The sequence below is a fragment of the Oncorhynchus clarkii genome, chromosome 23 (assembly GCF_045791955.1).
Source record: "Oncorhynchus clarkii lewisi isolate Uvic-CL-2024 chromosome 23, UVic_Ocla_1.0, whole genome shotgun sequence".
Taxonomy (NCBI): Eukaryota; Metazoa; Chordata; class Actinopteri; order Salmoniformes; family Salmonidae; genus Oncorhynchus; species Oncorhynchus clarkii.
In genome coordinates this window covers 31184764-31208441 of record NC_092169.1, presented here as the reverse complement: position 1 = coordinate 31208441, position 23678 = coordinate 31184764, and the positions used below count along the sequence as shown (strand labels likewise).

The window sequence follows — 23678 nt, the reverse complement described above, 5'->3', positions numbered from 1 at the left end:
GAGAGAGGAGAGAGAGATCAGGAAGCAGAGAGAGAGTGAGAGAAGGAAGGAGGGAGAGAGGAGAGAGAGAGACAGCGCAAGCCAGGGTCTCTGTGTGTGTCTGTTTTCTAAAAACTGCTTGGCGATGAAAGACCATCTCTCCATCTGGTTTACACTCCTCTACATTTGTTGTTTTGTTTCTTTACTGATCTGCTCTCTTCAGGTAAAAATCTACTGGGACTTTAAGCTCTGAATTCCGAGTGTACGTCCCAAATGGCACTCTACTCCCTATATAGTGCACTACTTTTGACCAGGTCCCATTGGGACAACAGCCTCTGATCACTCAGACAACAGCCTATGATCAAATGAAACATTACATTTTTGTCTTGCTTTTAGGAGAAGAGAAAAACATCCTCAACAGAACCACTGTGGTTTGTGTGTTAGAGGTAGAGAAAGAAGGGTAGAGAGAGAGAGGTAGAGAGAGAGAGGTAGAGAGAGAGCTAGAAAGAGAGAGAGGGGTAGATATAGAGGGAGTGGAAGAGAGAGAGTATTCGAGAGAGAGAGAGAGAGAGACGACGGACAGATGGAAAGAGAGGGAGAGAAAGGAGGGGTGTGTGTGTGTGTGTGTGTGTGTGTGTGTGTGTGTGTGTGTGTGTGTGTGTGTGTGTGTGTGTGTGTGTGTGTGTGTGTGTGTGTGTGTGTGTGTGTGTGTGTGCGTGTGTGCGTGTGTGCGTGCGTGCGTGCGTGCGTGCGTGCGTGCGTGTGTGTGTGAGAGAAAGAGAGAGAGATCTTAAAATCAACCATTAAAGACTACCAGAACCCACTGGATTCTCAAATTACATTGAATGAACTACAGGGCAAAATACAAACCTACCAACCCAAAACGGCCTGTGGCGTTAATGGTATCCTCAATTAAATGATAAAATATACAGACCACAAATTCCAATTGGCTATACTTAAACTCTTCAACATCATCCTTAGCTCTTCCCAAAAATGTGGAACCAAGGACCGATCACCCCAATCCATAAAAGTGGAGACAAATCTGACCCCAATAACTGCCGTGGGATATGCATCAACAGCAACCTTGGGAAAATCCTCTGCATTATCATTAACAGCAGACTCGAACAGTTCCTTAGTGAAAACAATTAACTAAGCAAATGTCAAATTGGCTTTATACCAAATTACCGTACAACAGCCCACGTATTCACCCTGCACACCCTGATTGACAAATTAACAAACCATAGGCAAAGTCTTCTCATGCTTTGTGGATTTCAAAAATTTGGCATGATGGTCTGCTATTCAAATTGATGGAAAGTGGTGTTGGAGGAAAAACTTACAACATTATAAAATCCATGTACACAAACAACAAGTGTGTGATTAAAATTAGCAAAAAACACAAACATTTCTTTCCACAGTGCCATGGGGTGAGACCAGGATGCAGCTTAAGCCCCACCCTCTTCAACATATATTTTAACGAATTGGCGAAGGCACTAGAACAGTCTGCAGCACCCGGCCTCACCCTACTAGAATCTGAAGTCAAATGTCTACTGTTTGCTGATGATCTGGTGCTTCTGTCCCAAAACAAGGAGGGCCAGAAGCAGCACCTAGATCTCCTGCACAGATTCTGTCAGACTTCGGCCCTGAAAGTAAATCTCAGTAAGACAACAATAATGGTGTTCCAAAAAAGATCCATTTGCCAGGACCACAAATACAAATTCCATCTAGACACCATTGCCCTAGAGCACATATAAAAATGTACAATTCCTCAGCCTAAACATCAGCGCCACAGGTAACTTCCACAACGCTGTGAATGATCTAAGAGACAAGGCAAGAAGGTCCTTCTATACCAACACAAGGAACATAAAATTCAACATACCAATTAGGATCTGGCTAAAAATACTTGAATCACTTATAGAACCCATTGTCCTTTATGGTTGTGAGGTCTGGGGTCCGCTCACCATTCAAGAACTCACGAAATCCTCCGTATACAACGTAAAACATCAAATAATGCATGCAGAGCAGAATTAGGCCGATACCCGCTAATGATCTAAAACAGCCGTTAAATTCTACAACCATCTAAAAGGAAACAATTCCCAAACCTTCCATAACAAAACTATAATTATTTGACACATTGGAAAGAATTAACTAAAAAACAGATCAAACTAGAATGCTACTTGGCCCCAAACAGAGAGTACACAGAGGCAAAATACCTGACCACTGTGACTGACCCAAGCTTAAGGAAAGTTTTGACCACAGGAAAAGGGCAACCAGTAAAGAACAAACACCATTGTAAATACAAACCATATTTATGTTTATTTATTTTTCCTTTTGTACTTTAACTATTTGCAAATAATATGACATTTGAAATGTCTCTATTGTAAAGTTTACTGTTAATTTTTTGTTGTTTATTTCACTTTTGTTTATTGTTTATTTCACTTGCTTTGACAATGTTTATTTCCCATGCCAATAAAGCCCTGGAAATTAGTTGAATTAAAATTGAGAGAGAGAGAGAGGCAGGTAGAAAGAGAGATGAAGGAGGGATGGATGAGAGAGAGGGAGAGAAAGGAGAGAGAGGAGTGAGAATGAGAGAGGGATGGAGAGGTCATGTCTTCCTGCTCTCTTCTGTGCCACCTCTCTTCTTCCCTGTGTGTGTGTGTGTGTGTGTGTGTGTGTGTGTGTGTGTGTGTGTGTGTGTGTGTGTGTGTGTGTGTGTGTGTGTGTGTGTGTGTGTGCGTGCCAGTGTTTGTGTGTGTCTGTGTGTGTGTGCCAGTGTTTGTGTGTGTGTCTGTGTGTGTGTGTGCCGGTGTTTGGGTGTGTGGGTATGTGTGTGTGTAATCCTTACCCCTGGCGCAGTCTGTATCCTTTGAAAATGAGCAGAGGTAATCTCCACTGGCAGGAGAGACACAGACAGTGTGGACACGTACTTGTGTGTGTGTGTGTCATCTTTCTATCCCATGTCCTCTATTAGATTGTGAAAGGTTAGGTGGTGTTTGTGATCACTCTGTGTCATGATTAGGCACCACTACCACATGTCATCATCACACACTGCAATCTGTTGACACACACACTCACGCACATGCACATACACACACAATGTGCCTGTACATGCGAATGAAACACCTGACACATGAAGCATACATGACAACAAAGCAAATACAACTCTCTGGAAGGAGAGAGTGAGAGTGGAAAGGATGGATGGAGGGAGGGACAGAGAAGGATGAAGGATGAAGAAGGATGAGAAGGATGAAGGGAGGGATTGAGGGAGGTAGAGAGGTATAGTGTGGTAGGGTGAGCAAGGTGGTGTGGTGTGACAGCAGAGTGTCTTTCAATCTGCATCCCAAATGGCACCCTATTCCCTACATAGCGCACAAAGTAGTGCACAATAAAAGGAATGGGGTGCCATTCGGAAATATTGAAGCCAACCTGCTTCTTGTTAACAGGGATTTGTGCCATAGCAGGGGGAAGAGAGGGTTGGAGAGGACGAGAAGTTGAGATACATTGTTAAAAAATAGATGTTACTGAAGTAGAGGTGATCTATTTTCTCTATCCTCTCCTTCTTCTCCTCTCTTCCTGTATATTTCACTCACTCACTCACTCACTCACTCACTCACTCACTCACTCACTCACTCACTCACTCACTCACTCACTCACTCACTCACTCACTCACTCACTCACTCACTCACTCACTCACTCACTCACTCACTCACTCACTCACTCACTCACTCACTCACTCACTCACTCACTCACACACACACACCAGGCAGATCGCTCAAGCTTGACTTCAAAATTGGACATCTGTCCATGTGCTGAGAACGTCGGGAAATCTATTAAGTAAACTTGGGTTATTCTAGGGCATTGTGGACGGGGTTGTGGGATGGGTGTAATCCCATGACTCCGGATTCGAAGGTTGCGTGTTCAATATTTGTTTTAATTCTATCCTACCTTATTCGGAATGAATACCTAAACGTAATGCTTTGACCCTATCAAAAACCTTAACAATTAGCTTTGAAATTTGACTACTTAGAAATGTGAAGTTTGGAGAAATTGAACGATGCTGAGCAGGAGGAGTCAACTGAGGGTGTCAAAAAAGGAATTTTATGTTTGAAGCAACTTCAAAATTAACATCAGAATCTGAAGTCAAATTGATAAAACTGTGAGATCATGTCGCGCACACACACACACATACACAGACACACCATCCCTTCCCCAATATCTGATCTCTGACCTCTTCCTTCTCTCTCTTTACTCATGACCCTGGTGCTCTGTTTCTGTGTGTGTGTCTACAGGTTCAGAGTAAAGAAAGATCCACACCCTTCTGACTCCACCTCACACCCTGACCCTAACAGTGAGTACTACAGTTCATATATCATGGCTGGGATTTTTCTCTATCTGTGACTGGGTTACCATCTGATGTTTCAGAGAGTGTTTCCAAAAGAACTGATGTTGTTGCTGTTGTGTTGTTTTGAGGGCTATAGTTCCAGTAGGCCTAGTTGATACTACTGGGAGGACGGATTGGCATAAATCATTCATTACAATTACAAAATACAACTACGTTTGGCACACCTATATTTTGGGATGTGAATACTTATGTAAATAAGGTATTTGCAGCATGCACTGTATACACATTTTTTTTAACTAAAAAATATTATTTATTTTTTGTATACAGTTCATGTGGAAAGTATGACTTCTTCAGCATTTTGTTATATTACAGCCTTATTATAAAATGGATAACATAAAAAAAATCCTTCATCAGAACCTTTGCTTTGAGCAAAAACCATGCCATTCGGTCAAAGGAATTGTCCGTAGAGCTCCAAGGCACAGATCTTGGGAAGGTTACCAAAAACATTTCCACAGTGGCCTCCATCAATCTTAAAATGGAAGAAGTTTGGAACCACCAAGACACTTCCTAGAGCTGGCTGCCCGGCCAAAGTGAGCAATCGGGGGAATAGGGCTTTGGTCAGGGAGGTGACCAAGAACCAGATGGTCACTCTGACAGAGCTCCAGAGTTCCTCTGTGGAGATAGGAGAACATTCCAGAAAGACAACCATCTCTGCAGCACAGGATCGAGGGAAAGATGAACGGAGCAAAGTACAGAGAGATCGTTGATGAAAACCAGCTGCAGAGCGCTCAGTACCTCAGATTGGGGCGAAGGTTCACCTTCCAACAAGACAACGATCCTAAGCACACAGCCAAGACAACGCAGGAGTGGCTTCGGGACAATTCTCTGAATGTCCTTGAGTGGCCCAGCCAGAGCCCGGACTTGAACTCGATTGAACATATTTCTAGAGACCTGAAAACAGCTCTGCAGTGATGCTCGCTATCCAACCTGACAGAGCTTGAGAGGATCTGCAGAGAATAATGGGAGAAACTACCCAAATACAGGTTTGCCAAGCTTGTAGCGTCATACCCAAGAAGAATAAAGGCGATAAGCACTGCCAAAGGTGCTTCAACAAAGTACTGAGTAAAGGGTCTAAATATTTATGTAAATGTAATATTTAAGTATGTATTGATATTTAGAAAATAAAAAAAATCATTTTCATTTGTGGTATTATGTGTAAATTGATGAGTGAAACAAACAATTGAATTCATTTTGGAATAAGACTGTAACGTAACATAATGTTTAAAATGTCAAGGGGTCTGAATACTTTCCGAATGTACTGTATACTGAACAAAAATATAAACACAACATGTAAAGTGTTGGTCCCATGTTTCATCAGCTAAAATAAAAGATCACAGAAATGCTCCATACGCACAGAAAGCTTATTTCTCTGAAATGTGTATTTCATCCCTGTTAGTGAGCATTTCTCATTTGCCAAGACAATCCATCCACCTGACTGGTGTGGCATACCAAGGTGAATAAACAGCATGCTCATTACACAGGTGCACCTTGTGCTGGGGACAATAAAAGGCCACTCTAAAATGTGCAGTTTTGTCACACAACACAATACCACAGATGTCTTGAGTTTTGAGGGAGTGTGCAATTGGCATGCTGACTGCAGGAATATCCACCAGAGGTATTGCCAGACAATTGAATTTCAATTTATCTCCATTCGCTTCCTCCAATGTAATTTTAGAGAATTTGGCAGTACTTCCAAACGGTCTCACAACCGCAGAACACGTGTATAACGTTGTGTCGGCGAGCGGTTTGCCGTTGTCAACGTTGTTAACGGAGTGCCCCATAGTGACGGTGGGGTTATGGTATGGGCAGGCATAAGCTACAGAAAATGAAAACAATTGCGTTTTACCTATGGCAAATTGAATGCACAGAGATACTGTGAAGAGATCCTAAGTCCTACCGTTGTCCCATTCAACCACCGCCATCACCTAATGTTTCAGCATGATAATGCACAGTCCCATGTTGCAAGGATCTGTACACAATTCCTGCAAGCTGATAATGTCCCAGTTCTTCCATGGCTTGCATACTCACCAGACATTTCACCCATTCAGCATGTTTGGGATGCTCTGAATCAATGTGTATGACAGTGTGTTCCAGTACCCTCCAATATCCTGCAACTTCACACAGCTATTGACGAGGGGCGGGACAACATTCCACAGGCCACAATCAACAACCTGATCAATTCTATGTGAAGGAGATGTGTCGCGCTGCATGAGGCAAATAGTGGTCACAGATACTGACTGGTTTTCTGATCCACGCCCCCTACCTTTTCTTTAAGGTACCTGTGGCCAACAGATGCATATCTCTATACCCTGTCATGTGAAATCCATATGGCTTCATTTATTTATTTCAATTGACTGATTTCCTTATACGAACTGTGACACAGTAAAATCTGTTGAGTTTATATTTTTATTCAGTTATACATATACATTTAGTTAATTTAGCAGATGCAGACTTTTGATACCAATGTAGGGTGAAAGGGCCCCACAAAATTGTGAACCGCTCTAAAGTAATGATATGGATTTTATTTTTTTCATTTTGAAAATACCAATTACAGCTTTCAAAAGTATCTTGTTACAAAATACATTGGAGTGTAGTTCAGCCCAGTGTAATACAACATACAAAAGATTCAGAAGTAGTTAGAATACTTATTTCAAATACTTGTAAGATAGTTAGATCCCTGAATGGCTGACAGGTGTATAAAAATGTTGCACACAGCCATGCAATCTCCATAAACAAACATTGGCAGTAGAATGGCATTACTGAAGAGCTCAGTGACTATCAACGTGGCACCGTTATAGGATGCTACCTCTCCAACAAGTCAGTTCATCAAATTTCTGCCCTGCTGGAGCTGCCCCGGTCAACTGTAAGTGCTGTTATTGTGAAGTGGAAACGTCTCGGAGCAATAACGACTCATCCGCAAAGTCGTTTGCGTGGAGTGCATAAAGACGTCTGTCCTCGGTTGCAACATTCACTACTGAGTTCCAAACTGCCCCTGGAAGCAATGTCAGCACCAGACCTGTTCGCCTGGAGCTTCATGAAATGGGTTTTCATGGCTGAGCAGCCGCACATAAGCCTAGGATCACCATACACAATGTCAAGCGTCGGCTGGAGTGGTGTAAAGCTTGCCACTATTGGACTGGAGCAGTAGAAATGCGTTCTCTGGAGTGATGAATCACGCTTCCCCATCTGGCAGTCCTACGGATGAATCTGTGTTTGGTGGATGCCAGGAGAACACTACGTGCCCCAATGCATAGTGCCATCTAGTGGAGGGAAATCTTAACGCTACAGCATACAATGACATTCTAGACTATTCTGTGCTTCCAACAGTGGCAACAGTTTGGGGAAGGCCCTTTCCTGTTTCAGCATGATAATGCCCTCATGCACAAAGTGAGGTCCATATGGTTTGTTGTGATCAGTGTGGAAGAACTTGACTGCCTTGCACAGAGCCCTGACCTCAACCCCATCTAACACCTTTGGAATGAATTAGAATGCCGACTGCGAGCCAGGCCTAATCACCCAACATCAGTGGCTGACCTCACCAGTGTTCTTGTGGCTGAATGGAACCAAGTCCCTGCAGCAATGTTCCAACATCTAGTGGACAGTCTTTCCAGAAGTGTGGAGGCTGTTATAGCAGCAAAGGGGGGACCAGCTTCATATTAATTGATATTGGAATGAGATGTATGTCGAGAATACTTTTCGTTCATGTAGTGTGTATGTATATGTATACAATATATATATATATAATATATACATATTACTCATTGGAATCTGGGATTGTTTATGCCAGGTGTTCCGAGCTCAATCTGTCTATCCATCTCTCGATCTCTCTTGTGGGAACAGAGAGAGATATAGAGGTTCAGAGAGATGGACAGAGAGAGAGAGAGAGAGAGAGAGAGAGAGAGAGAGATAGAGAGAGACTTAGCTAGATACTACTGTTCCTAAATAGATACTACTGTTCCTAAATAGAGAGACTTAGCTAGATACTACTGTTCCTAAATAGGAAAGTAAAAGAGTTCTCTCCATCTCCCTGGAGCTAAAGTTCAACTGTAATTCACCCTAATAGAAACTAGAGCTGTGTGTGTGTGTGTGTGTGTGTGTGTGTGTGTGTGTGTGTGTGTGTGTGTGTGTGTGTGTGTGTGTGTGTGTGTGTGTGTGTGTGTGTGTGTGTGTGTGTGTGTGTGTGTGTGTGTGTGTAGTCATTCCCCAAGGCTATTGTATGGTAAACACTCTCTGGCAGAGGCTGCAGGAGCATGCCACTGAATACCTATTACATCTATTATATATTGTAATTATTTTATGAGTCAGAAGACACAACTAGGGGTTGAGTTAGTGTAATATATTCTCTTTAGCCTTGCATACAGAAAGAGATATGATGGAATCAGAAAGAGAGAATGATGAATGATACAGAACGAGTGTGTGTGTGTGTGTGTGTGTGTGTGTGTGTGTGTGTGTGTGTGTGTCTGATGCAACATGTTGTAGAAGTCTGATATTGTTAAATTGTTCACTGGTGAATGGGAGAGCTTGGATAACTGAGACCTTTACACACACACACACACACACTGACTTGTATAACTAACCTTGTGGGGGGACACATTTCCGTTCCATTCAAAATCCTATTTTCCCTAACCCCTAAACCTTACCCTAACGCTAACCTTAACCCAAAAACCTAACCCTAACCATATCTCCTAACCATAACCCAAAAACTAACCCGAGCTAATAACCCTAAACCTAATTCTAACCCTAATTCTTTAGAAGACAACACAAGTTCTATTGCAGGTGATTTTCAGAATTGTTTGTTTTAATGCGTTTTTGCATGTTGATAAATTGTATGCTACACAAAGATAAATATAACATATATATATTTTAAACTAATCCAATATGTTAGTAGTTATTGCACCCGTTACTGAGATGGTTGTTCCATCATTGAGATAGTCTCAGTATTCAATCTTCCCTACCCTGGCAGTCATTCTGAATGCAGGTTGCTGGTGATAAAAATGTTCACTTGTTGGATATCCTATCTCTGGCTGGATTCCAATAGGAATTACATGTCACTTTGCAAACCAGCAAAATGTGACTTACAGGCCTGATGTGGCCTTTAAACCAGGGGTTTCCTAACACCACTGTAGTAGGGTATAACTACAGTAGGCCCTTATGACATACATGTATATTTATATAGCAATGCATTTTCATAAATTATTTAATCTTAAAGTCTAATAAGGCTGGTGGGACCATTCATAGGGTTCTAGGAAGAACCTTTAGATGATAAATGGTTCCTGGTAGAATCCTTCATAAAGGGTTTTAGGCAGAACCGTATACAATGGGTTCTATGAAGAACCCTACATGGAGGGTTCTAGGTTGTGATGTTATGGCTGATACCGGAGCTCCAAGTCATGCGTCGTAAATGCTAAGCAGTTTACTTCGAAGCAGTGTGCCGATGCTTGTATCACTTAACCAGAAACACATGGTCAATGACATCTGAAGCTTTGTTAAGTTGAACAACCACCTGATTGGTTTGGTATTGGTTTCTGTAGAAAACAGAAAGGCCTCTCTGTGCACACGCTACCACATGTGCAACGTCATCTATAATAACTTCACTGTTCTAATTTATTTTGACCAGCATGATATCAAAGCCTGGAGTACTGAACATGTTTTAGACACCATGGGCTTGAAATCCTCAATGTTTCAGGAAGCTTAGTATTCCCCATCACTATTTCTAGGTAGAGCGATCTGCAAAGGGTTCTGCCTAGCACCAAAAAGAGTTCCCCTATGGGGACAAACCGAAGAACTCTGTATGCTTTTACATAGTACCTTTTTTTAAAGATGGTAAAAAAAGAGTAATGGGGGTTGGTTGTTGTTGGGAACACTTCAAATTCACCACCTGTTAATGATTCACAGAAACAGAGCTGCTGTGTTCACGTCATTCACCGGAAGTTAATAGAACAATCTATTGCTGCTAGAAGTAGAATGTTTTATTTGACAGATGGGAAAAGGAGAGAAGGTGGGGAAGTTATTGAGGTCAGTGTCAACAAGCTATAACAGTCGCTACAATGATTTCAGCACCATGGATAGCTCCAGTGAAAACCAAGTGTGTGCGCTTTAGTGCTGAGCGATTAACCAACATATCTGTTTTATTTAAATAACATTTAGTTTTAAATAAACTGAGCTGGATGCGCAGCTTCTGTAGAGATAAATTAGATCAAGCCCAAATTGTGCGATGTAGTGTGGAATTGTAATTTCCAACAGGCCAAAATTCGACATAGTTTAGCACAAAAAACCTTGTAAATAACTACAAGGACGATAATCCATTGCGTGCCTGCCTATTTGTCCGGTCTGTGTGGAGCAAACGAGATGATGGAGAGAAGAGAGAACGCTAGATCAAGAGGGATAGAAACAAGTTGGTTCGTGAGGTATCTGTACAGGAAAATACATAATGATTGTTGTGATTGACAGTTGGTATTCAGCAGTCATAAAAGTATGCCTTATTTACTTTGAAGAACTACTAAAATATTGATTTTGTCAGACAGCATTTGCAGCAGCTCTATAGAGATGAGATGGTGACTTACAATTAAATAATAGTCATCAAATAAAACAAATATTTTATTAAAGTAAGGTGGCTAAATCACTTAAAAGTGATAGGCAGTAATGGGTAGTCAGTAGCTATCACGTTCACTTGAATAAATGTCGGACCAAGCTGCAGAGCGATATAGTTTCCACATAATTTATCATAAAGTGAAAAGTTAGCAAAACAAACAATAAACAATAGAACAACGAACCGTGTCTACAGAGATGTTACGTGCACTAACTCTAAACACAATATCCCATAAACACAAGTGGGAAAAACAGCTACTTCAATATGATCCCCAATTAGAGACAACGATTACCAGCTGTCTCTAATTGGGAATCATACAAATCACCAACATAGAAAACAAACTAGAACACCACATAGAAATAAACAAACTAGATCACCCCCAGTCACGCCCTGACCCACTTCACCATAGAGAAACAATGGCTCTCTATGGTCAGGGCGTGACAGTAGCATTATGGTACTTTAATTAATTGTTATATTCTGTTGTTACAGCATTCAACCCAGATAATGCATTCTGCATTTAATGTCTAAAAAATAATTTAAATCTAAAACCGTGATTTTTTTAAAAGACTTCAAAAATAACTAATCGCTCAGCACTAGTGTGCGTGTGTCTTGGGTCGGTGTGTGTGATGGGGAACACATGGTCATTCAATTTTTATCACTGCCCCAGGATAGACACACACACACACACACACACACACACACACACACACACACACACACACACACACACACACACACACACACACACTCTTTGTGTGAATCTTGGCCCCAGGCAAAGTCACGGTCTCTCTGCAGCCTGTGTCCCCTATTATCAGAGGCGATTAGAGCCACTATCAGCCCAGTTACAGTAGACGTTTAACACACAGCAAATTGGCCAGTGTTATCAAATGTTGATTTTTAGTTTAACATTTTTAATGTTGTTTCAGGTGTTAAATTAACACTGTTACTGTTAAATAAACACTCATTTGTGTAAAGAATCCCATTGTTGGTGTTAATAAGCAGTGTTAAACCAAACCGCTACCATCATTATCATATTTCCCGGCATGCTCTATTGCAGGTGGATTTTTATTTATTTTGTTTCAACATCTATGTTTTTCCATGTACATTGATTGATTAATTAATATTATGCTACTCAAATATAAATAACATAGATCTTTCTAAACTATTCCAATCTGTTACTTTACAATCATTACTGATTTGTATCCCTCCAGTTTAAATGGTTTAGGTAGACTCATATCGCAGACTGTCTAACCTGGCAGTCATTCTGAATGCGGGTTGTGGGTGAATAAAAACTACAAATAAGATCATGCAGTATATATTGTTTTTTAATGGATGTAATTTTATTGATAACATATTCGCTTACAATCTCACTTGGTGAGGCTGATTTTGGATGAATGCAACAACCATGACAATGAAATAAAACACAGACAAGAAACCACCTTTCCCAAGCCCTCTCTCCCTCTTTCCCTCCCTCTCTCCCTTTGTCCCTCCTTCCCTATTTTGCTCTCCATGGGAATTTGGTGAGGCACAATCAATTTGCTGTGTGCAGGGCTGTTGTGTCGTGTGTGAATGTGAGAGTGTGTCTGCGTATGTGCGTCTGGGTGTGTGTGGTGTGTGAGCATTGCTCTGCCAGTGATATGATCTGTGCTGTGTGTCTTCCTAGGTCAGAGCAGATACACAGACAAGGTCAGGACTACTGCTGATGGAGAGTTCTCTCTGTCTACACTGAGACACAATCACATCACCCAGCCAGCAGTAAGAAAGGAACAGGAGGGGAAGGGAGAGGAAGGGAGAGAGAGAGGCAGAAGAGGAGGGGAAGAGTTTTCTCTGTCTACGCTGAGATACAATCCCCCAGTCAGCAGAGAGAGAGCGAGAGAGAGAGAGAGAGAGAGAGAGAGAGAGGGGAGGAGGGGGAGGAGTGTTATAGATGGAGAGTGAGAGAGTTGGAGAGAGAGAGAGAGAGAGAGAAGGTGTAGATTTAGTATTTAGTATTTTATTAGGATCCCCATTTAGTGGTGGCTGTGGCTACAGGAAACAAAACATAACATATATTTTTCTGCCATTGTAATCCTTGGGAGGCCGCCTAAGCATTTTTTTCTGGACGCCTAAGTTATCAGTGTAAAATTAAACCAGATATAAAGTATATAGAAAGGATAATGGAGCTGCATTCGGAAAGTATTCAGACCCCTTGACTTTTTACACATTTTGTTGTGTTACAGCCTTATTCTAAAATGTATTAAATAGTTTTTTCCCCTTATCAATCTTCACACAATACCACATAATGACAAAGAAAATACAGGTTTTAGAAATTTCAGGTTCATGATTACCTCCCTGACAAAGGCCCTCCTCCCCCAATTGCTTAGTTTGGCCGGGCGGGCGGGCGGGCGGGCAGGCGGGCGGCCAGCTCTAGGAAGAGTCTTGGTGGTTCCAAACTTCTTCCATTTAAGAATGATGAAGGCCACTGTGTACTTGGCCACCTTCAATGCTGCAGAAATGTTTTGTTACCCTTCCCCAGATCTGTGCCTCGACACAATCCTGTCTCTGAGCTCTATGGACAATAATTGAATCCAGGCTGTATCACATCCAGCCATGATTTGGAGTCACATAGGGCAGCGTACAATTGGCCTAGCGTTGCCCGGGCTTGGCTGGGGTTGGCTGTTATTGTAAATAAGAATTTGTTCTTAACTGACTTGCCTAGTTAAATTAAAATAAAATATGTTTTTATAATAGAATCCTTACAATTACCAAAATAAAATATAGTCAGTCAGGGAGAATGAAAAATTCCCAAAACAACGAATTTAGAAGTAACGATTTTGTTTATTATGTTTGTGCAAAAGAACACTGCAGTAACCATGGACAAATGCATAGAATTGCAGGACATTTGCTTTAAACTCAAACAATTACTCTCACGCCAAGAATAAATTTTGTAGAATTTGAGGAAATTGGCCAAAATATTCAAAAATGGCTCTACATCGACAAGCCTCTAAAATTGTCTCTAAAATCCAGCCGCACACATGGGCCGACCACGCACATTGCCACGCCCCTGCCACTCCACCAGCCATTCCCACCACCTAAGACCCTTTTTGATACAGAAAAAATCCTGAACAAATAGAATACATAGAATATATAATACAATATATAATACAATACAGTATATATAATGCAACGCATAATACAATACATAATACAATACAAAATACAATACAAAATATGTAAAAATGTCTGTGTCTCTTCACAGTCCCTGTTGTGCAGGAAGGTGTTATTTTATCTGGTTTTATTGCTAGCTTCAGTTAGAGTGGCAGAGAGTTTCATGTAATCATGGCTCTATTTCATCCTGTGCATTTCCCAGCCTCTGTTCTGGACCTGGGGGATGTGATGAGACCTCTGGTTGCATGTCTTACTTGAACAGACAGTTCGGTACGTTCAATACATAAACACCTTGCACAAAGACCAATAGTAATGCAATCAATCTCTCCTCAACTTTGAGCCAGGAGAAATCCACATGCATGTCATTGACATTCCCCCTACTTGTAATCTAAGTGCTATATGTGCTGCTCTGATCTGGACCAAATGCAATTTGCCTATGTCCTTCTTTGCCGCACATGACCACACAACTGGGCAGTAGTACAGGTGCCAACAAAACGAGCGCCTGTAGGACCTGTTTGGTTGATTGAGATGTCATGAAAGCAGAGCAATGCCTTATCATGGGCAGACCTCTTCCCATTTTAGCAACCATTGAGTCTATATGTTTTGACCATTACAGCTTGCTATCTAGGGTTACACCCAGCAGTTTAGTCTCCTCAACTTGCTCAATCACCATGTTATTTAATAATAGATTTAGATGAGGTTTATGGCTAAGCGAGTGATTTGTCCCAAAAACAATACTTTTTGTTTTTGAGATATTTAGCACCAGGCTATTGCTAGTTTGCCATTCTAAAACTGACTGGAGCTCTATGTTAAAGGCGTCAGTTGTTAATTTTACTCTGTTGTAGGCGATGTGTATACTGTTGAAGCATCAGTGTTCCTAGACACACAGGCTTTATTCAAGGTCTGTGGAAGGTCATTAGTAAAAACAGAAAACAATAATGGCCCAAGCCAGCTGCCTTGCGGTACACCACACTCAACCGAATTTGCATTAGAGAGGGTTCCATTTAAAGAAACCCCTCTGTGTTCTATTTGATAGGTAACTCTCAATCTATGATAAGGCAGGATGTAAATCCATAATACCTACGTTTTTTTCAGCAATAGGTTATGATCAATGACACCAAAAGCTGCACTGGAGTCTAACAAAACATTTCCCACAATCTTCTTATTATCAATTTCTTTCAGCCTATCATCAGTCATTTGTGTTTGTGCCGAGCACTTTGAGTGTACTTCCCTATAAACATGCTGAAAGTATTTTCCTAATTTGTTCTCTGTGAAATAACATTATATTTGGTAAAAAAAAATAAAAAATCTAAAGTTTGTCGGGAACAGGCTGATTGGTCGACTGGTTGCTTTATTCTTGGGCAGCGGAATGACCTTTGCCTCATTCCAGGCCTGAGGACACATACTGTCTTCTAGGATTAAATTGAAGATGTGGCAAACAGGAATCACAATGTTTTCTGCTACCAACCTCAGCAATTTACAATCCAGGTTGTCGGGACCAGGTGGCTTGTCCTAATTTATAGATAGCAAAGAAAAGTCACCTCTTCCACATCAACTCTGCCGAACTCAAAACTACAGAACTTGTCTTTCATTATTTGGTCAGGTATATGCACGAATATGAGGGCTTAGCATTTGTTGTTTGCATGTCATGCCTAAGTTTGCTATTATTGTCAACAAAAAAAGTTATTGAAGTGGTTAGCAATGTTTAATGGGTTTGTTATGAACAAACCAAGTGCCTCAACGGAGCTGAGTTCACTTTTTTGTCTAGAATTCTATTGAAGGTACTCCAGAAATTTTTACTATCATTCTTTATATAATTTATCTTTGTTCCATAATATAGTTTCTTCTTGTTTTTGTTAAGTCTAGTTAAGTGATTTCTCAATTTACTGTATGTTTGCCTATCTGCTGTGTTGTCAGACTTATTTGATATTCCTTTTGCTGCATCCCTCTCAGCCATACAGTTTTTCAATTATCCATCTATATAACACAACACACTGCGATAACCTTCATCCTCCCCACTGCCGCACCTCACATAGTCAATTCTCTGTCATATACAGAGGTACCATACTCTGGAATTCTTATCTTACAGTGCCAAAACCACATCATCCATCAATAACTTCAAGCGAAGACTAACTCTCACACTGACACACACACATGCACACACACACAGACATATTCAAACATGTTTTTTATTTTATACTGAGTATATCATGTGCAATTATAATTAATAAGCTTAATTTTGTTTAACTGCATTGTTGGTTAGGGCTTGTAAGTAAGCATTTCACTGTTGTATTCGGCGCATGTAGATTTTGTTTAAACTTTCTTTTGTACTTATTTGTGGTGTGGTTTTCATAGGGCTTCCAAGCTCACCTGCACAACTTTTTTTTTACCAGTTTATTTTATCTGTACTGTTTAGTCTTTCACTTATATTCTTTCATGCCAATAAAAACAACTTAAAACCTCATTCATAATGTTTCCATGGGGATTTGTTTCAGTTTCTTGATGGTTGCATGACTATCAGTAACCGGAAGAAGCACTTTCATAAATTCTTCAACTGCAACATCAGGTTGTTCCTCATTATACAAATCAAACCAATAAATTGGTTTCACATCTTTGACATATACATTGGGGCAAAAAAGTATTTAGTCAGCCACCAATTGTGCAAGTTCTCCACTTAAAAATATGAGAGAGGCCTGTAATTTTCATCATAGGTACACTTCAACTATGACAGACAAAATGAGAAAAATCACATTGTAGGATTTTTAATACATTTATTTGCAAATTATGGTGAACAATAAGTATTTGGTCACCTACAAACAAGCAAGATTTCTGGCTCTCACAGACCTGTATCTTCTTCTTTAAGAGGCTCATCTGTCCTCCACTCGTTACCTGTATTAATGGCACCTGTTTGAATTTGTTATCAGTATAAAAGACACCTGTCCACAACCTCAAACAGTCACACTACAAACTCCACTATGGCCAAGACCAAAGAGCTGTCAAAGGACACCAGAAACAAAATTGTAGACCTGCACCAGGCTGGGAAGACTGAATCTGCAATAGGTAAGCAGCTTGGTTTGAAGAAATCAACTGTGGGAGCAATTATTAGGAAATGGAAGACATACAAGACCACTGATAATCTCCCTCGATCTGGGAATCCACGCAAGATCTCACCCCGTGGGGTCAAAATGATCACAAGAACAGTGAGCAAAAATCCCAGAACCACACGGGGGGGACCTAGTGAATGACCTGGAGAGAGCTGGGACCAAAGTAACAAAGCCTACCATCAGTAACACACTACACCGCCAGGGACTCAAATCCTGCAGTGCCAGACGTGTACCCCTGCTTAAGCCAGTACATGTCCAGGCCCGTCTGAAGTTTGCTAGAGAGCATTTGGATGATCCAGAAGAAGATTGGGAGAATGTCATATGGTCAGATGAAACCAAAATATAACTTTTTGGTAAAAACTCAACTCGTCGTGTTTGGAGGACAAAGAATCCTGAGTTTCATCCAAAGAACACCATACCTACTGTGAAGCATGGTGGTGGAAACATCATGCTTTGGGGCAGTTTTTCTGCAAAGGGATCAGGACGACTGATCCGTGTAAAGGAAAAATGAATGGGGCCAGGTATCGTGAGATTTTGAATGAAAACCTCCTTCCATCAGCAAGGGCATTGAAGATGAAACGTGGCTGGGTCTTTCAGCATGACAATGATCCCAAACATACTGCCCGGGCAACGAAGGAGTGGCTTCGTAAGAAGCATTTCAAGGTCCTGGAGTGCCTAGCCAGTCTCCAGATCTCAAACCCCATAGAAAATCTTTGGAGGGAGGTGAAAGTCCGTGTTGCCCAGCAACAGCCCCAAAACATCACTGCTCTAGAGGAGATCTGCATGGAGGAATGGGCCAAAATACCAGCAACAGTGTGTGAAAACCTTGTGAAGACTTACAGAAAACGTTTGACCTCTGTCATTGCCAACAAAGGGTGTATAACAAAGTATTGAGATAAACTTTTGTTATTGACCAAATACTTATTTTCCACCATAATTTGCAAATAAATTCATAAAAAATCCTACAATGTGATTTTCTGGATTTTTTTTCTCATTTTGTCTGTCATAGTTGAAGTGTACATATGATGAAAATTACAGGCCTCTCTCATCTTTTTAAGTGGGAGAACTTGCACAATTGGTGGCTGACTAAATACTTTTTTGCTCCATTGTAATTGGAAAACCTCTTGTAGGATCGCTTATACACAATTTTGGTTCCAGTCTTTGAAAAATATTTTTTCGAGATATGGCTATTATATTTTCATCACTATATCCGATGGGAGTGGATACAGCTTTAGAGCAAATTTTTACAGCATTAGTAAAGATATGGTCAATACATGTATATGATTTAGTTCCTGTTCTGTTTGTAAATACCCTGGTACTGTTGGTTGACTGATAAACCAAACAAGATTGCAGGCATCGGTTACAGTTTAAAACTTATTTTTGAGTGGATAGCTTGATGACAACCAGTCAAAATTACATCTCTGTTGACATCGCATAAATTATTGAATATTTCCCACATATAGTCCAAATACTGACTTTTAGCACTCAGAGATCAAAAGCAACTTCCTACGAGACTAAAATGTTGGTGAGGCAGATGAACCTGTAGCCATATTCCTTGAAAATCATCTGACATGGGATCCTCTCAGCTTAACAGGAATATGACTCTGGACATATACAGTGCATTCAGAAAGTATTCAGACCCCTTGAATTTTACCACATTTTGTTACTTTACAGCCTTACTCTAAAATGGATCAAATAAAAAAAGTCATAATCAATCTACACACAACACCCCATAATGACAAAGCCAAAACAGGTTTTTAGATTTTTTTGCGAATGTATTAAAAATAAAATAAAAAAATATTTACATAAATATTCATACCCTTTGCTATGAGACACCCTAACTTTAGCTCAGTTGAATCCTGTTTCCATTGATCATCCTTGAAATGTTTCTACAACTTGATTGGAGACCACCTGTGGTAAATTTAATTGATTGGACATGATTAGGAAAGGCTGTCTATATAAGGTCCCAATGTTGACAGTGCATGTCAGGGCAAAAACCAAGTCATGAGGTCGAAGGAAAAGTGCCGAGACAGGATTGTCCGTAAAGTGCCGAGACTGGATTGAGTCGAGGCACAGATCTGGGGAAGGGTACCAAAAAATGTCTGCAGCTTTGAATGTCCCCAAGAACACAGTGGCCTCAATCATTCTTAAATGGAATATGTTTGGAACCATCAACTCTTCCTAGAGCTGGCCAAACTGAGCAGTCGGGGGAGAAGGGCCTTGGTCAGGGAGGTGACCAAGAACCCGATGGCCACTCTGAAAGAGCTCCAGAGTTCCTCTGTGGAGATGGGAGAACCTTCCAGAAGGACATCCATCTCTGCAGCACTCCACCAATCAGGCTATCATGGAAGAGTGGCTAGATGGAAGCCACTCCTCAGTTAAAGGCACATGACAGCTCATTTGGAGTTTGCCTAAAGACACCTAAAGGACTCTCAGACCATGAGAAACAAGACTATTTGGTCTGATGAAACAAGATTGAACTCTTTAGCCTGAATGCCAAGTGTTGTGTCTGGAGGGAACCTGGCACCATCCCTACGGTGAAGCACGGTGGTGGCAGCATCAAGCTGTGGGGAATGTTTTTCAGTGGCAGGGAATCGGAGACGAGTCAGGATCGAGGGAAAGATGAACGGAGCAAAGTACAGAGAGATCCTTGATGAAAACATGCTCCACAGCACTCATGACCTCAGACTGGAGGTCATGAGCAGCCAGAGCCCGGACTTGAAGTCGATTGAACATCTCTGGAGAGATCTAAAAATAGCTGTGCTGCGACGCTCCCTATACAACCTGACAGAGCTTGAGAGGTTCTGCAGAGAAGATTGAGAGAAACTCCCTAAATACAATTGTGCCAAGCTTGTAGCGTCATAACCAAGAAGACTCAAGGCTGTAAAAAGTACTTATATAAATGTGATATTTCAGTGTTTTGTTTACTTTTAATTTGTCATTATGGGCTATTGTGAATAGATTGATGAGAAAAAAACAATTTAATCAATTTTAGAATAAGGCTGTGACGTAATAAAATGTATGCACTGTATGTAACTGTCAGATATATAAACATTGCATGCATTCAGAGACACATCAGAGTCTGGCACATACTATTTTAACCAAGTCTCAGTAATTATCCAAACGTCTGCGTTGGTTTGAGAAGCCAGAATTGCAATAAGATACATTTTCCAAATCAAACTTCTGTGTCACGGGTAACTTTGTGCGTGAGGGAAGAATCAGGCGCAGAGAGCATATAGTTCCACAGGAAGATGTGCACTTTTAATATCGCACAGAAAAATAATCCCCATCAAACCAGGGCGCGGAAAATGTGGACCATCCCAACACAACAGGGTAGCAGGTCCAGAGCACGAACACCAAAAAAACATACACACGTAACATAAGAGTAATCCCCCACGAAACAAGGGCGGGTAAACATACTATAAATAAGGAAGCCAATCAAGCACAAAAATAGACAGGTGCAACTAATAAGACAAAACAAACAGACAACGAAAAAGGGATCGGTGGCGGCTAGTAGGCCGGTGACGATGACCGCCGAGCCCCGCCCGAACAGGCAGGAGAGCTAACTTCGGTGGAAGTCGTGACGTTCTGACACTTACATGTCCAAGGCCACAGCTGCTGGATTTCAGATAAGACGGAGTCTCCAAACCGAACATGCTTAAATCAGTAGGTAGCCCTCTATATAAAATAACAATGGGTTTGGCTTGAAATGGTATAAATACAAGATTGCTTAGAACTGTGCTATTTGGTCTATTAATGCAAGACTCAATGGGGGTTACCAGTTGCGGGCAAGGACTATTATCCCATCACTTTTTTACATACCTTTTTGATGTTAGCACTCAGCATCCAAGCTCCTTTCCTGTTCATGTGCAGGCCGTCCCTTTTTAGGAGCTGCGGTCACTCCCAAAACAGATTGAAATTGTCAATAAAATCAAATAATTTTTCAGAGAAGAGTCCTGATTTCATCCAAGAGTCCAGTGCAAATAGCCAGAAGAGATGATCAATTCCACGACCTTGTGTTGGGATAGGCCCAGAATAAACAATCCTCTTGCCCGTAGCCAATAGTATGTCTCTCAGGTATTTGAAGTCCCATCTCTACTCAGCCAATTACCGCAGCTTGATGTCATTTGTACTAGCATGCACAACCACAGTGAATGGTAAGCTCCAGAGTGATGTCACGCACTCTGGCATCAGGGAAGCAGAATGTCAGTGTGCCATCAACCACCGTATCCCGTACAACGGAACAACCAACAATGGCTATTTTGGGAGGGGGAGGTCATGGAGCCGAGGGGGCGACGAGGTGGTCCGAAGTGGCAGAAATCCGGCGTTGAGTCGGGTCGCCTGTTGGGGGCAGAGGGCACGGTCTGGCTGCCAGCTGAAGGTGGACCAGATGAGTGGACATAGGTAGAGGGACTGATGTTGTTGCCCTATTTCTTGATGTTGGTGTTCACTTGCCTATCATCGAGGTCTCCAGGACCAGACCGGGATCCTAGGGCTGGACTGTCCATTTCCAGCGGTGCAAAGCTGTTTGCCAGGTGGAGCAAATCCTCCAAGGCAGGAAAGAACCACCCAGTCTCAGTTGTGTTGAACAAGCCACTTGCTCCGAGAAGTGGGGCAGATTGACTTCGTCCAACTTTCCACCACCCTGGGTGAGAGAGACGTTTAGCACTGAGATACAGAATGTTAAGCCTGGGCTATAGCTACAGTGCCTTGCGAAAGTATTCGCCCCCCTTGAACTTTGCGACCTTTTGCCACATTTCAGGCTTCAAACATAAAGATATAAAACTGTATTTGTTTGTGAAGAATCAACAACAAGTGGGACACAATCATGAAGTGGAACGACATTTATTGGATATTTCAAACTTTTTTAACAAATCAAAAACTGAAAAATTGGGCGTGCAAAATTATTCAGCCCCTTTACTTTCAGTGCAGCAAACTCTCTCCAGAAGTTCAGTGAGGATCTCTGAATGATCCAATGTTGACCTAAATGACTAATGATGATAAATACAATCCACCTGTGTGTAATCAAGTCTCCGTATAAATGCACCTGCACTGTGATAGTCTCAGAGGTCCGTTAAAAGCGCAGAGAGCAACATGAAGAACAAGGAACACACCAGGCAGGTCCGAGATACTGTTGTGAAGAAGTTTAAAGCCGGATTTGGATACAAAAAGATTTCCCAAGCTTTAAACATCCCAAGGAGCACTGTGCAAGCGATAATATTGAAATGGAAGGAGTATCAGACCACTGCAAATCTACCAAGACCTGGCCGTCCCTCTAAACTTTCAGCTCATACAAGGAGAAGACTGATCAGAGATGCAGCCAAGAGGCCCATGATCACTCTGGATGAACTGCAGAGATCTACAGCTGAGGTGGGAGACTCTGTCCATAGGACAACAATCAGTCGTATATTGCACAAATCTGGCCTTTATGGAAGAGTGGCAAGAAGAAAGCCATTTCTTAAAGATATCCATAAAAAGTGTCGTTTAAAGTTTGCCACAAGCCACCTGGGAGACACACCAAACATGTGGAAGAAGGTGCTCTGGTCAGATGAAACCAAAATTGAACTTTTTGGCAACAATGCAAAACGTTATGTTTGGCGTAAAAGCAACACAGCTGAACACACCATCCCCACTGTCAAACATGGTGGTGGCAGCATCATGGTTTGGGCCTGCTTTTCTTCAGCAGGGACAGGGAAGATGGTTACAATTGATGGGAAGATGGATGGAGCCAAATACAGGACTATTCTGGAAGAAAACCTGATGGAGTCTGCAAAAGACCTGAGACTGGGACGGAGATTTGTCTTCCAAGAAGACAATGATCCAAAACAGAAAGCAAAATCTACAATGGAATGGTTCAAAAATAAACATATCCAGGTGTTAGAATGGCCAAGTCAAAGTCCAGACCTGAATCCAATCGAGAATCTGTGGAAAGAACTGAAAACTGCTGTTCACAAATGCTCTCCATCCAACCTCACTGAGCTTGAGCTGTTTTGCAAGGAGGAATGGGAAAAAATGTCAGTCTCTCGATGTGCAAAACTGATAGAGACATACCCCAAGCGACTTACAGCTGTAATCGCAGCAAAAGGTGGCGCTACAAAGTATTAACTTAAGGGGGCTGAATAATTTTGCACGCCCAATTTTTCAGTTTTTGATATGTTAAAAAAGTTTGAAATATCCAATAAATGTCGTTCCACTTCATGATTGTGTCCCACTTGTTGTTGATTCTTCACAAAAAAATACAGTTTTATATCTTTATGTTTGAAGCCTGAAATGTGGCAAAAGGTCGCAAAGTTCAAGGGGGCCGAATACTTTCGCAAGGCACTGTACATTGGTGAGCTCATCAACGAGGCTCTCCTTCTGCTTCAGCTCATCGGATATTCGGTGAACGTCCTTCTGTAGCCACCAAATATCATCCGTTATCCGGTCACACCAAAGGCACTTTTTATAGACATACAGTACC

The 23678-nt window shown here is 41.4% G+C and overlaps 1 protein-coding gene across 1 annotated transcript in view; it reads left to right on the top strand.

Annotated features, from left to right (window-relative positions):
* The window catches only part of LOC139381353 (RNA binding protein fox-1 homolog 3-like), a 753561-nt gene that overhangs the window by 247416 nt on the left and 482467 nt on the right, over positions 1 to 23678 (top strand). The window contains exon 3 of the mRNA XM_071124817.1: positions 4266 to 4324. The gene's annotated coding sequence lies outside the window, so the exon portion shown is untranslated. The remainder of the gene's footprint in view (positions 1 to 4265; positions 4325 to 23678) is intronic.